Source organism: Thermobia domestica, chromosome 16 (genome assembly GCF_964235325.1).
Source record: "Thermobia domestica chromosome 16, izTheDome1.hap1.1, whole genome shotgun sequence".
NCBI classification, from domain to species: domain Eukaryota; kingdom Metazoa; phylum Arthropoda; class Insecta; order Zygentoma; family Lepismatidae; genus Thermobia; species Thermobia domestica.
This window is the reverse complement of record NC_137469.1, coordinates 172,534,315-172,541,058: the sequence shown is the minus strand read 5'-3', so window position 1 is coordinate 172,541,058 and position 6,744 is coordinate 172,534,315. Positions and strand designations below refer to the sequence as shown.

Here is a 6,744-nt window from a genome sequence, read left to right as displayed (position 1 = left end):
ACTACTACTACTACTACTACTACTACTACTACTACTACTACTACTACTACTACTAATAATAATAATAATAATAATAATAATAATAATAATAATAATAATAATAATAATAGAAAGGTCATTTCAAGACTAAGATTTCCGAAAGTCCACATGAAAACACTGAACATATAATTCATTAAATATTTCATGAGTACAGCTCTGAACTCTAATGATAGAATATATTTGAAACAAGTGAAACATTTGCTCTCACCTGACAAAGCTCAATGGTGACAACATCAAAAGCAACGATGAGCAACGTCCATTCGAAGTTACACTACACGATTCTTTTGCGACTCCTATAATCACTATATAAACAAAATTGTTTCCTATTCAATTGTAGAATTGAGACAAATGGGTCTAGGACAGGAAGTTCAAACGTAGTTTCCGGATCACCTAGGCTTGATGTTCCTTGATATGGGAGGAAGATGGCATATTTAACTATCAAAAAGGAACTGAGTCATCCAGTCCAAGATCCACTTAAAAAAATTATCACAAAATTTTCCCTATTAGTTCCATTGTGCGTAACATTCAAACAATGACAAATTATAATGGTACTTTGCATTTCGATTTTGTACACTGTTAAGCTAAGAAAACGTCTCCTATTGAAGTACCAGATTAATGTTTAAGCTTAGTTTGAAGAATAAGGTTTATTACCAGATAACAGCCTTCTAATTTACAGAGATTTTACATGCAACAAATCTTGTAGTGGGGTAAAATTATCCTCTCACGAGACACCAATTTCACTATCCTATCTACAGCTCCAACAAATACCAATACGGGAAGAGATTGAATATGGAACGAACTTATAGAATGAAAACAACTTTTAGTTCTATCACCATTCCTCCTCGGAGAACAGTCTGTAATTTCAGAGAACGTTTGGATACGATGTGTTGTAAAGCAAGATTATCTTTCGCTACTTCTACCCATCGTATTTATTTTAAAAGTTTCTCTTAAACACAAGTTTATCATCATTTTCAAAACTTATTTTAATGGTTAATTACCAAAGATTGGGTGTTAGCATGCTAACTCGCTATTTGTCTCGACAGTGTTGGTTTTATTCAATTTCATTCTGTTCCTTTCTTAATATACGTTTATTAACTTTAATGTTTTTTTTTTTTAAAAAAAAAAAACACAGTATAGAGGATATAACTCATTTTAATTAGCAGAGTCACCTTCTGTCTGTAAAATATTTTTAAAATTGTTATCACTTAACGAAAAGTTTTCTTTTTTTTCTGGCGGATTTATGACATTTGGTACATCATACTGGCTAAGAGGAAAGTACATGTAGTTATTGACTTAATGGAAATAACTGAAAAAAAAATGCAACTTACGAAATAAATAAAGCGTTAGATCACCTTTCTACTCATAGAAGACAGGAATCGAATCAAACAGGTTATGGAATATTACACCATTCCACGTGCATCGCAGATCACTCAATAAATTCAGAGAAAGAGAATAGACGAGGAAATCTGCATTGGATATTATCTTCAAAACAGACCACAGATGTTCAATTATGTTTAGGTCTGGGGATTGGGTTGGCCAGAGTAGTTGCTCAACTTCATCCTGACGTTTCTCAAACTACATCGCGATAGCTCCAACCTTGTGAATGGGCGCATTATCATTCTGGAATATGGCGTCATTGCTTGGAAATTACATCTGGACCATAGGATCCACGTGCTTTGCATGGTCTCGGGTTGGACCCCAACACCTGATAGTAAGTAGATGGGATTAGACAAATGTTCGTTAATCGCGACATAGGTAAGACGACCTGACAGAAAGTTAAAGATAACCCGTATGTATGCTGTACTGGAGCCTAGTCAGTTTATAAATAAGACCGAGATGCCACACTTTATCGAAAGCTTTCTTGAGATCAAATAAAACTAGACATGATGATTTCACTCTATTATAATGCGTAGTGATAAGGCTTGTGAGACGTAAGAATTGATCATTTATGGAGAAACAAGGACGGAAGCCTGCTTGAGTGAGAGGAATTATATTTCTGGTGTTGGGGTAAATTTGAAGGCGTTTAACGAGAATGCGTTCGAGAATTTTGCTGAATGTGCTTGTGAGCTGGATTGGTCTGTAAGATGAGATCTCATGAGGAGGCCTGTGTGGTTTTGGAAACATAGGAGTTTTAGATGTTTTCCAGGGTAGAGGCAAGTAACCTGTATGCAGTACGAAGGTGAAAAGATTGGCGATGAGGATGAGTAATGTAGGAGGACACTCTGTTCTGGCGATAAATGATATTATCAAAGCCAGGTGCTGTATTTTGTTTACATTTCATAGTATATGTGACCTCTTGAACAGTGATAGGTGCAGTAATGGGTTGATCTACACTGAGTTCATGCATGGTATAGGGTTGCAAGAATGGAGAAGTGTCAGCTCTGTCTGCAACATGGGGTGTAGTTTGAGGTGGCGGTGGTGTGAAGATGTTCTGCAGATGATCTGCGAAAGCATTTGCTTTCTCCATATCTGTTTGAGCAGCAGAATTGCCGATCAGAATTGGATATGGAGTTTTTGTGAACTTGCAGCACTCCAATTTAGTTTAACATCCCACGATTATACCCATTGAGTGTCCAATTTCTACGACAGAAGTTATCTCATAAGATTAATTCAGCCATATTAAAAGAACTGCCAATCACATTTGCTTTATTCATTTGTTTTTTGCTATTTTTTAACTTTTCCTTTACTTTTTTCTACAAAAATATAAATTATGGCCATTGTATTGGTTTATTTCTGAAGAACAAAGAAAAATCTAAGCATTTATATTGGTCAATCAGTCAACACAAGAATTTCCCTGGATTTTCAATGTTTTATCGAAAAAATTCATTTTTCCCATTTTTTTTCTTTTGCTAAATTTATCTACGAAATTTCACTAGATTAGGGAAATTTTCCCTAAACTACCTGGTTCAAAACCTTGTAGGTTTATGGAGATTTCTACTCCTCCTGCCCCTATCCCCTGCATCCACTGGAAATGCCAACGGTACCTACAGCACCTAAAAGGCATCTCTAATCTTGTGAAACAAGCAAATAGCTCATACTTAGTCATACTACATATGTTATAGCATACTTTCTTGCAAACATCCAACAAAAACATGCTTATATATGTAAATAAGTGATTGATAGACTGTTTTCCAGCTCAAAATGATCCCCATAAATGATTTTACTCCTTGCCGGGACGAAATATGCACCGATAAATCTTGAGTTCAAGCAAGGAGAAAAATCCATTAAATCATAATGCACTGACAAGTTTATCGCATCCATAATCAATTTTCAGTTTAAATTGGCCTACGTATAAATCAAACAAAAAGAAATTAATATCTGTTTCTGTAGAGAAACAATGGGAGGGGCCAGTTGTCAGGAACAGTACAGAAAACCAAAGAAAAATGAAGATAAATATGTCATAAAAAGAGAAGGGTGAAAAAAAAAAGAATGCAGGTAACAAATTTCTACCAAATGATGACTGTTGAGAAGAAAGAAAAATAGCCATATTGATTTAATTTTCTGGTGGAAGACAAAATACAATAATTTGAATTAGAAAGTGTGAAAAGGCTTTCAGTTCGAAAACAAACAGCATTCCTTCATCCCTGGATTCATTTCTTCTTCGCCCATTCTACTCTACTCAGCCTCCAGTCTCCGACGTTTCCAAATTTGGTTTTCAAATCATTTATTTAACAACAAAAGGATGGAGCGAGAGGCTTTTTGTTCCCAGACGCCATGCTGCTTAGCTGAATAAAAGGGCAGGAAGGGCTGGGCTGCCCCCATATAACTAGCGCCCTCTCACAAATGCAATGTGTTATACAACTCGACAAAAAAGGATAGAGAAATGTTTATTATAAATGGAAGGAGGAATTACTCAGCTTCGTAGACATTTATGAGAAGTAGGTATCTGAAGTAGTAGGGGTTTTCAGTGTTTCCAAGTGATTTTTTTTTCAATACTAAAGAACAAGAATCAAGGTTACTATTCTTATAATATTTTATTTGCTGAGAGAACTCGAAGGTAATATATGGCTGTCTATTGACAATATAATTGAATGTTGTTTGCGTAAGTCTACATCATAAAATCAAATATTTTAATATTCTGAAAGTTATAGTGTTGCGTCCAGCGTTATAGTGTTAGCTGTACATAAGCAAATTTTTATATCCATTATTATTGCAAGTGAACTAGAACTTAAGTTAATGACACGGTTCATGTTTTTTTTTTTTTTTAATGTTTTCAGTTTGCAAATGACCACCTCGAAGACTTTTTAAAAAAAAGGTCTGATACTGGAGTACTAAGTCTATTTTTGGAAATAGTGCTAGGTTTTAACGTAAATCATAATGTATCATAGCTTGTTCCTGCACTAACAGAATATCAACACAAACGAATAATTGAAATGAGTATGACTTGAGTATTTTAGAGCTCCAGCTTGTTGTTTATGTAGCATTACCGGTAGTTGTTTACCTTAAGCTCTCAGTTCGCTGTACATTACAAGTCAATAGTGTGTTATTAAAAGTTTTATTGTTTACATTAAGTTTTTTTTTCTTTTTTAAAATGCATGTCCACCAACTAACTTGCAGTTACGCAAATATTAATGCTCTAAATATGGTTAAAGCCCTTGTCTCCACCCTTTCGTGGACAGTGGGAGACTTCGTGTGCTCTTATTTGCTCCACTGAGAAGCGTTATTTCCATTTGAGCCATGAGTCTTTTCATTTGCGGAATGGCAATTGCACTCGAACTCGAATAGCTGTTGGTGCAACTGTTAACTATTAGGAATTAGCGTTAATTACTGACTGACAGTGAGGCGTTTCTCTTTAACAAAAACGATGAGTGTTAAAATAAGAAACGATGAGAATTCAATTAAGTTGTACTCAACCTTTTCAAGTCAGGGACTAACACGAATCCTTTTGTTAAACTAGTAAACTCTTCTTTTAGCGGTATATATGAATACATTTCTAAATCCATCCAAGATTCAAATTTGAAGTTTTTACCTTAAAACCTTTTCCTTTCAATAATTGATACGAACGACTTTAAAAATAACGAATACGAATTAACGGATCTGGTCCAAAATTAGTAAAAATGAAAAATATTATAGTAGATATAGTAGTGAACCTACATTGCTCCTCTGGTGGGACATCCCAAACATATTAGAGTGTAATCAAAAAGAGAGTACTTACCTTAATATCATGGTAACCATCCTAAGTAATCACACAAGGAGCTTATCATTAAGTAGCCGGTCGCACATATGTTCAATGCCTGTCTGGAATGCAGGCCCGTAGCCAGCCCAAAAATGTAGGGGGCCCCCGGCTGAAGTTAGGGGGGCGATCCAACCATATTATAGTTCATCCCCACATTAAAGTTCATTCGCAAGCCTACCGTTAAAATTTTAAGGGGTCAGCAAAAATTATGGGGGGCCCGGCCCCGTAGACCCCCCCCTGGATACGGGCGTGCTGGGATGCATCTCACGCTCATTGTAGGTGTTGGTGTAGCTGGACGATAATCAACACCGGACCACGGAGGAGGTCAGGCTTCGCTCCATCTTGTCTACACGTGTTTGACAGAACTCAGGTCCAGAGGCCTGTAGGTCTGAGTAAAAAGATCTATACGTAGAACGCTCTGGGTTTGCCTGGTGATATGGGAACGCGTGTTATCCTGCTAGAATATATGTTCTGTAAATCTCTAAACTATGTTAGAAGACATAATTGACGAAGTAATGAGTGTATCACGAACTAATCATACTCTCCTTAAAGAAGATCAGAAGCAGCATGTAGCTTATTGCTTCTTATACCAAAATACCAGGTGTATATCCTCTGTAACAAATGTCAACGCACGCTAAATCTTTTCGCTTACCTGAACGATTACGGACATGCACACGGAGACCACTGTATCCGAGAGAGAAAAAGACTCATCAGTGAATGATTCCATCGTTTTCCATTTGCTTTGCAACGCCACTGGCGGTACTCTTAATGATAAGTACCTATAATGTAAGGGGGTAATTACGTAAGAACGAAGACATGTTTCCAATATTCAATAGCTTAATGATTAAGTTCCGTCACGGTACGAAAGTTAGTTTCCTTTGATTGAACTAGCCATCGCCGTACTATCAGTTAAGGAGGTCCGAACGATGCTTCTGCCCAGGTGTTCCTTGGTGGGTCGCGGAGACGCTGGAGGGACTCTTCCTCTCAACGTGTACACTACAGATCAACCAGTGACATGTGATAGTCCACATGAGCAGCAATACTGGGAAACGAGTGCTCCTGAGCTAACTCGTGGCTAAGCAGTTGGCGTACGCGCTTTTGCGTGGGAGGCCCGGGCTCGATTCCCAGCGGGAGCTTATGTGGTTTGATCTCACGTTAAGCAGTAGGTCCACATCTCATATAGCCTCGCTGCTGAAAGGGACACTAAAGTCAAAACCAAACTCAAACGAAAACCCGAACTCACTTAACTCCACTATGCAGCCGCGCTTTAAAGCACAACAGAAACTCACTGCCAACTTGTTTAAGATAACTGAAATCTGGATAGACTATGAGTCACACATAATGGATTCGCATATACAACTACACTCGTCGTGTTTCTCCGACGACTAGTGTTGCCTTCGAGACGACAGATTTATCGTATTGTCTCGAGCCTCGTCTCGAAAACGAGACAAAAATCAAGACGAGAACTGCATTCTCAAATTCGAGACGAGACGAGACATTTCTCGTGACTCGTGGCAACACTGGTTCAC

The 6,744-nt window shown here is 37.4% G+C and overlaps 1 long non-coding RNA gene across 1 annotated transcript in view; it reads right to left on the bottom strand.

Annotated features, from left to right (window-relative positions):
* Positions 1-269: 269 nt before the first annotated feature.
* Positions 270-6,744, bottom strand: part of LOC145673503 (uncharacterized) — a 50,576-nt gene continuing 44,101 nt past the window's right edge. Inside the window, exon 3 of the long non-coding RNA XR_014128776.1 lies at positions 270-512. This is a non-coding gene — a long non-coding RNA (uncharacterized LOC145673503). The remainder of the gene's footprint in view (positions 513-6,744) is intronic.